Raw genomic sequence first — 8,441 nt, 5'->3', positions numbered from 1 at the left:
ATTCCAGTCTGCATTTCGTCCTATGCACAGTACTGAAACGGCCATGATTAAGATTACTAATGACCTCCTCTGTGCAGCTGATGATGGACTTATTTCCATTCTGATTCTCCTTGATCTCTATCCTTTGACACTATCTCAACATCTTCTCCTGGAACGTTTAGCCAATATCGGAGTGCGGGGCAGTGTTCACCAGTGTTTCACCTCCTATTTCTCTGGAAGAACACAGTATGTACAAATGCTACGTTGCAAGTCTGAGAGTCGTGCTGTGACAAGAGGGGTGCCCCAGGGGTTTGTGTTGGGCCCATGTTGTTTATTAACTACCTTCTACCACTTGACACTATCCTCAGGCAACATGGTGTTCAATTTCACTGCTATGCTGACGACACCCAGCTCTACTTATCTACAAAACTCACTGCCACTCTTCCGCCAGCTACAATTACTGCCTGCCTCCATGACATAAACTTGTGGATGACACAAAACTACCTGAAGCTGAATAGCAGTAAGAATGAGCTGCTGGTGGTTGGCTCCAAATTAGCTCTTGCTAAGATGGAACCTTTCACCCTACACCCTCGTGTAGATGGCAGCACCATCCCTTGCTTCAACCAGGTCAAGAGCCTTGGTGTCATACTGGACAATACACTTTCATTTAGTGCGCACATAAACAGAATGTCTCGAAGTGCCTTTTTCCATCTAAGGAACATTGCACGGCTACGCCCAGTGCTCATTCAGCAGAGTGCAGAAGTCCTTGTAAATGCATATGTGACATTCCACCTTGACTACTGTAATTCCATCTTGTCTGGAATGCCTAATAAGCTACACAATCGGCTCCAACTGATTCAGAATTCTGCAGCTAAGATTATAATAGGCTCCAAATCCACTAGCCATGTAATAGTCCAGTCATTTTATGAAGAAAAGGTTGAACAAATAGAAGCAAACTTAACTGATTTTGTATCCTCAATATGTCCTGAGTAAGGAGAAAAAAGCCCCGAAGAATCCCAATAAGGGAACGTTTAAGCAATATAGCACGAGTGAGAGTGGGGTTGGTCATGGATATTCCCACGGGTGTTGTTCGGCCGTAGCCACGAGGCCGGAGGCCGAGTGGCGCAGGCAACAACAGCCGTGGGAATATCCATTATTTAGTTTGTTGTAGAATTGTTGTATAAAAGCAATATAGCACTCGTGATCGTGGGATTGGTCATGGATATTCCCACGGCTGTTGTTGCCTGCGCCGAACAACACCCGTGGGAATATCCATGACCAACCCCACTCTCACTCGTGCTATATTGCTTAAGTAACCCATTGCTTAAAATAGTGGAGAGCTGGGATGAGAACATTGTGTCAAATCTTCGCATTGTATCGCGGAGTGATTTATTATTAGCTGTGCAAAGTCTGAGTTGAAATGTCCAGGGATATTCCAACTCATGGAACGTCTCTCGGCCAATCAGAAACAAATAAATAGTTCCATAGAACCCAATTGTTGTATAATTAGAAAAATACAGCATCATAGCTGGCCCCACAAGACTTCCGTTTTAACATTCCATATGTTATCTTAATGCAGAGGAAGTAGATTGGGGCCCTAATAGAATGTTCAAGCATTGTTTTTGTCTTTATTGTTGAGCCTTCTGGAGGTGTTGTGGGCCTAATCCAATGAAATGCCTATGAACCTGCTTGATAACCCCAGTGAAATGCTTTTGAAGGCTGTTCTGTTGGTGATGTTTTGTTAGTGATTTGTGGTTTGTTAGTGATTTTCGTTTTGACGGTAAATACGCTTGGTTGTTGATTGGCCGCTGTGCGAAATCCCTATAGCACTAGGAATTTAACATCTCTCCCACGAGCCAAATAGGGATGTGTGAAAGTTGGCATGTTATTATGACCCCCGCGCAGCGAAGCGGCGGTCATATAGGTTTAGTCAGATTTTTTTTTTTTTTTCTTTTTTTTTTTTTTTTTTTCTTTTTCGCATGCCCAAATTTCCGTCAATGATTCCCGGGACACTGAAAGACCGGGGTACACGAAACTTGGTGGGCATGTAACCCCACATGGATAGCATGGAACCATCGTTTTTCGTTTTGATCTGTAGCCCCCCCGCTGGACTGGACCCCCCTAAAGGAGGGTAGGGCAGACACAGTTTTCTGTGAATATCTCGAAAACCGTAGGGTTTAGGAGGACCATTTTTTTTTTGTATGTTGATCTCAAGGGGCCATGTCAACCCATTCCATAACCACTCATTTCATGTATAGCGCCACCTAGTTAAACACAAAAAAGTAATAGTTGTAATTGAAGGTATCTGTGACCTAACATAGTCAAAACTGCACGAAATTGGAAGTGTAGGATCATTATGACACCCTCTGTATGCACGCCAAGTTTTGTGGAATTCCGTTCATGGGGGGCCACACAATAAATTAATTTATGTTACTATACACCAACTGGCCTGTAGGTGGCCGGAGACAGTTTTCTGTGAATATCTCGAGAACCGTAGGGCCTAGGAGGTCCACCTTTTTTATGTATGTTGGTCTTAAGGGGGCATGTCGACCCATCCCATTACCACTTATTTCATGTATAGCGCCACCTAGTTAAAAATTAAAAAGCAAAAAATGAGGTGTTTTCATCACAATATCTCTGGCTGACAAGGTCAAAACTGCACGAAATTAAAAGTGTAGGATCATTATGACACCCTCCGAATGCATGCCAAGTTTTGTGTACTTTCGTTCATGGGGGGCCTTACAATAAAATAATTTATGTGTACATTTAGTGACGTACACCAACAAGGATTCCCGGGACACTGAAAGACCGGGGTACACAAAACTTGGTGGGCATGTACCCCCACATGGATAGCATGGAACCGTCATTCTTCGTTTTGATCTGTAGCCCCCCCCCCGCTGGACTGGACCCCCCCGAAAGGAGGGTAGGGCAGACACAGTTCTCTGTGAATATCTTGAGAACTGTAGGGCCTAGGATGACCAATTTTTTCCGTATGTTTGCCTTCAGGGGTCATGTTAACCCATTCCATGTGCACACATGTGCATAAACAGATACACACGCACACACATACATTTACAGTAATCATACGTATGACACATACTCACACAGTAGACATATGTACGCATGCATGCACATGCACAAACACACATACGCAGGCAAACACACAAGCACGCACATACACACACACACACACACCCATACACATAAACATAAATTTATACACGCACACATGCACACAATTCAAGAATTTTTCCCGTCATCTACTCCCTGAATTTTTGGTCATTGATACCCAGGACACCGAACCACCGGGGTACATGAAATTTGGTGGGTATGTAGCCCCACTAGACTTTTACGGAAAAATTTCATTTCGTCCCCGGGGACCACCACCAACCCCCCCGTGCTGGGCCCCCTGAACCGCAAAAAAAAAACAGTTTTTCCTAAATAACTACCTGAACCGTGGCACTGAGGATGAAGAATCTTTTATGGTATGTTGGTCTCAAGGGCCCACATCAACCTGGCTCATAATCACTCATTTGTGATTTGCACCCCCACCCCCCGGTAAAAAATGAAAATGCAATATTATTCTGCTTTAATCGCCCCTATCTTCAGTTAAGATGTTCAGAACTGCACCAAATTTTATGTGTATGATTGACCTGGCATTCTCCAGGGGTATGCCAAGTTTCGTAGAATTTCATCCATGGGGGGGTCTAAAAGAATTAGGTTATGTGTACATTTAGTGACTGTACACTCATTGGCCTGTAAATGGCGGTGCACACATATACACATGCACACACACAGGCACCCACATACTATCGGTATTAGAACGGCCGATACATAATTACAAATTCAGTAGGATTAAAAGAAAGCCAAAATAAATATTCATCATCATCATCATGGCTGCATTTTCAGTATTGGCGAGAAGTAGTCGTTTGTCCACTAGATGGCGCATCGTTGCAGTGAGACGTAATTTTGTTGGAAGTTAAAAGTGGGTTGGAAAAAACAATGGACGCTTCATACAAGGACTGTAATTTACCGCAGCGAACATCTAATAAGGATAGGACGATGTTCACATGAAGTGTAATTCCCATTTCTTCTTGAAGCCGAAATAAATCTGAGGATGTTTATCGGACATGCTTGGTTTTTACTGCAGGTACGTTAATCTTGTAATATCAATAAGGACCAAGGTAATGTTACCGTTAGCGTTGGTTGAGTGATGGAGGCATTTGATTGATTGCATTTGTAGAAAACTATAAATGCGGTTATACCAAGCAAATTGATAGCAGCACTGTTTGTATCTTTCGACTGTCATTTATTGCACGTGCTACAAAATCATTCTGTGCAATGGAAGATTTACCAACGTTACACCGGTCTGATACATTTTTGCCTATACATGCGTGAGACTGAGACGCCTGTTTATTTTGTTTTAAGTGCGTGCAGGGTGTGAGAGGGGAATCGATGTGCTTTGATTACAGCTTGGTAGTTGTAGTCTGTGAAATTAAAAAGCACGTGTGTGTGAAGTATCCAAACAATGACACCTTCATTTCATTATGGCTGCTTTAGCAACACACCTTAAGCTACTGTGTAGTGGGTCCCATTTAGAAGTGGCTACTTCATTCGCGCTTTCCTTGACTCATGGAGCTGCGTGAACGTTATTACAACTTTTCGCATATGACAGTTTAAGTCCGCTTGATACTGTAAGGCGTAAGCCATTGGTTTCCAAAGGAGATTTTATTTGTGTCGCCAGCATAGCCTATTGACAATTTATGTTGTAAATAGGCCTACCTTATAATCCTACCTGTAGCTTAGGGAAGCTAACAGCTTTCTATTAGGATCTAGTTTGTTAGTTACCGTTTTGTCATAACTCCCTGATGCATTTTTGCATTTAGAATAGCCAGAGCGTGTATATCTCAATCGGAAAATTAAACAATATCAGGTGCCTATGGACTAGGCTGGGTGAACCCAGCCTGATCTGCCCGCTATTTATTTTTTGATTTCTTAAAAGATTGAGCTTGGTCTGATGAAAGCCAGACTAGCCATGGACCTCAGTTAAACAATGCAAGGGAACATGAATCAGCCTATATTTGCACTAACAATAACGGACAAAAGCTCTTCAACTTTGGCCCGTTAAAATGTGTATGAACAGTCTAGCGAGGCATTTCATCAAGGCCCATTTGGACATGTCAGTTATTTGCACCACTGGTTAGATGTAAAACAGCATTTCGTTTCAGACTAGGCTACTGTTACTTAATTTGTGCATTAACAATAACGTTTCAGACTACTGTTACTTAATTTGTGCATTGACAATAAAGTATTACATGAACTAAAGATGACTAAAATCTTATGTAGAAGAAGAAACATTCACAAAAAATCCATCCATCCAAAAATGACCTTTGTTTTTGATAGCTGTTGAAAACGGCATGGAACTGACAGAGATGTTTTTGTTTAAAAATACATAAAAAAATAAATAAATAAATAAATAAATAAATAAATAAATAACATTATGCTGATACCTTTTGCTTTTCCCAAATACAATGTAGCCTACAGGTGTAAGTGACCTTTCATCAATCCAGTTGCAATGGATGAACTGTGATGAACTGCCCTACTTGTGATTGTTTAGAGATTTTAAAGGTTTTATAATAATGCTACATCTTCTTTGGCTATTCTACAATCTATTCACCTTTTCAGCACCAGTAGGCTACTTTCTGTGCAGCCGCACACACACACTCAGGCATGCCAAACAAGCATACACAAAAGTTTCAAGAGTGGGGGATGGAGTAAAATATGGAGACAAATTGAAGTGTGATTTATTTTCGCGGAACAGATGTACAGGACTGAGCGGCGGTCATATTTTGTACCGCTATGCGGTACATCTAGTTCAATATTTAAACGGGCATGTACACATGTGCGTCTTTGGGTTTGTTTGTTTGTGTGTGTAGACTGTGTAACTGCGTGTGCAATTCTAATCTGGCCGTCCTCCTCTCGTAACTAAATGCATCCACTTGAGCCCATCCATCCTGAATGAATGAATCAGACACTTCCAGTTAAATGCAGCCCTCCGTGACAAACCACAGCGAGAGCCATCCACTTCACCCCATACGTGAGAGAAGCTGTGAGTTTTTGCACAGCTGCTCCCCCAGTTAGAGCAACGAAAACAGATCGCTTAACATGGTCATGCAGCAGGCCATCTGAGCAGAGGCTTGCATACTGATGCAGCCTGATTGACTGATGACGCTCCGACAGGAAGCAGGCATGATGAGAGCCGCAGACACTAATACACAATTAGATGCTTGTGTGAATTGAACAAACTCTAGTTTCATGGATGCCCAGAGAGCAAAAAAAAAAATTATGATTTAATACGTGATTTAATAATCCCATAAAATAAACTGCAAATTGGTACCACAGTGGATTAGAAACACCTAAAGAAAGAGTCTGGTACACTGTTCTGCTACTCTGTTCATTTCAGTGCAATAATTATGGCCATATAAACACCAATGGGCTGAGAGGAGGGGAAGAGTCACCACATAGTGTGTTCCCGGGAGCCCAATGCTGTTCGATCATGTCTGAGTGTGTAGCCTTCAAATGTGTCCCTCCAAGCTACAGGAAAAAGCAATCGCATCAATAAAGATTTGCTGAGGTCAGCCGAGCATTAGTGCCTTGGCTATCACATTCCTGGAAGTCATTGGCATCTGATTTTATTGTTCTCCTGGCATTGAAAAGCAACTCTCTGACAGGCTACTCTGATGCTTCTAAAGATCACACAGACCCTTATCTTTCAGACCAGATCACAGGACACAATAGGCTGACTCATTCCACTTTCTGATCAGATCCGACTGTTGTCTGTTTCTTGACAACACAATCCTTTGCCCTTTAAGTGTTATATTATTCATGCACTGAGACAGTGAATTCATCATCGGCGCCTCCTGCTGTGACGTTGTTGAGCGTTTTTGTATTGACTTCCACAATCACAGTGGGACTAAAATATGCAAATAAATTTGCTGATAGAAGGTGCCGCATGACAAATCACATTAAGTACTGCCTGGTAAGCAGGTCATCTAGACACTGGCTGGGGTGGCATAATTGAACACTGGAGTGCCTTGTTATTATAATACATTGTCATGAAGTGAACAGTCTATATATTCAGTCTATATTTGGTTGAGAAAGTCCATGTTGATGTCATTACTCAAATTGTATTGCCAGAAACATTATTATTATGTTTTTGACAGTTTATCAAGAATCTTTATTATATAAATGTCATAAACTTTCTTCAGAAGTCTCTCAAGGAGGTTACTATAATTCATTCACTCGCACATTCAAGAACCATCTTGAGAGAAAGACTTTATGACTTTTGAATTCATTATGACTTCTAGTTGAAACTAGAGCGCTAACCTCCACCACAGCCAACTGGTAATTCGTGAATCCACCCCTTGAGGTCCATTCCAAAATCTAATAGGTTCTTTCTTGGCCCATGCTACTACCATCCACCAAGTTTCATTAAATTGTTGTTGCACTGCTAACAGACAGACTTACTGTTTGTACTCTTCTTTTTCCTGTCCTCTGTCTGCAACTTGATAAGCATATGTGAGGTCTTGCTGGGTACATAACACTTGATAAATTACCTGATATTTTAGGTCACATGTGTTGTTCATAATGGCAGTACTTTGGATCCCCTTAGTTACATTAAGAGCTGTCTGGTGAAAGCCAGCACCCAATATACAGTGCCAGAAGACTCAGGCCTGCACACAGCTACTCCTTGCTTTATTTTGACTCTTTGTTCCAACAGTCCTAGAGGACTTCCCACATATGTTATGCACTGGTTGGCAGCCATTTGTTTTCTCCCTGTTCCAACTGCCCTGAACCCATATCGTATTTACTGGATTTGGACTAGGTTACTGTGGGATCCAGGTCAGTAAATACTCTGAGTCGTAGCCTGAGAAAGAGTCACCTGCCATCTGGACAGAGCAGGCTACTTCAAAGCAAAACACATCAAGAAAAGTGCTAATCTCACATTTGGTTGACCCAATGTTTTATTTCCAAAGATACTCTTCAAAAGAGGCAAGACATGGTACATGGTCTTTTCAACTTTGCTGAATGATGCTTTACCTTCAAACTAGCATGAGTTGTAGCACCATACCAAATAACATGTACTTCTGAATGTGAAATATTTACTTACAGGTAATGGTTTATGCCCCAAATCCATAAAAGATGTTTCAGTGTTATCTCACAGAGCAGAGAAGCACACAAGGGCAATTTAAAAGTCACTCACTTGGCTAATACAGTAATTTACCAGCATCCTGTAAGGCCAGCAGACAGAACATACAGTATTAGAGCGCAGTCCTCCATCTATTACTGAGGTAATATATATTATATTACTTACAGTAGAATTGAGTTGTGAAAAATAAAATCTGGCAGAATAAAACATAGACATCCATCATCATCCTTTAGTATCATCTAGTATCAGCCAG

At 41.6% G+C, this 8,441-nt stretch overlaps 1 protein-coding gene across 1 annotated transcript in view; it reads right to left on the bottom strand.

Moving 5' to 3' along the window:
• Window positions 1-8,197: 8,197 nt before the first annotated feature.
• Window positions 8,198-8,441, bottom strand: part of LOC121679900 (zinc finger matrin-type protein 4-like) — a 24,131-nt gene continuing 23,887 nt past the window's right edge. The window contains exon 7 of the mRNA XM_042058962.1: window positions 8,198-8,441. This exon is cut by the window's right edge and continues 954 nt beyond it. The gene's annotated coding sequence lies outside the window, so the exon portion shown is untranslated.

This window comes from Alosa sapidissima, chromosome 13 (assembly GCF_018492685.1).
Source record: "Alosa sapidissima isolate fAloSap1 chromosome 13, fAloSap1.pri, whole genome shotgun sequence".
NCBI classification, from domain to species: domain Eukaryota; kingdom Metazoa; phylum Chordata; class Actinopteri; order Clupeiformes; family Clupeidae; genus Alosa; species Alosa sapidissima.
The sequence above is the reverse complement of the archived record's forward strand: the minus strand, read 5'-3'. Positions and strand labels throughout refer to the sequence as shown.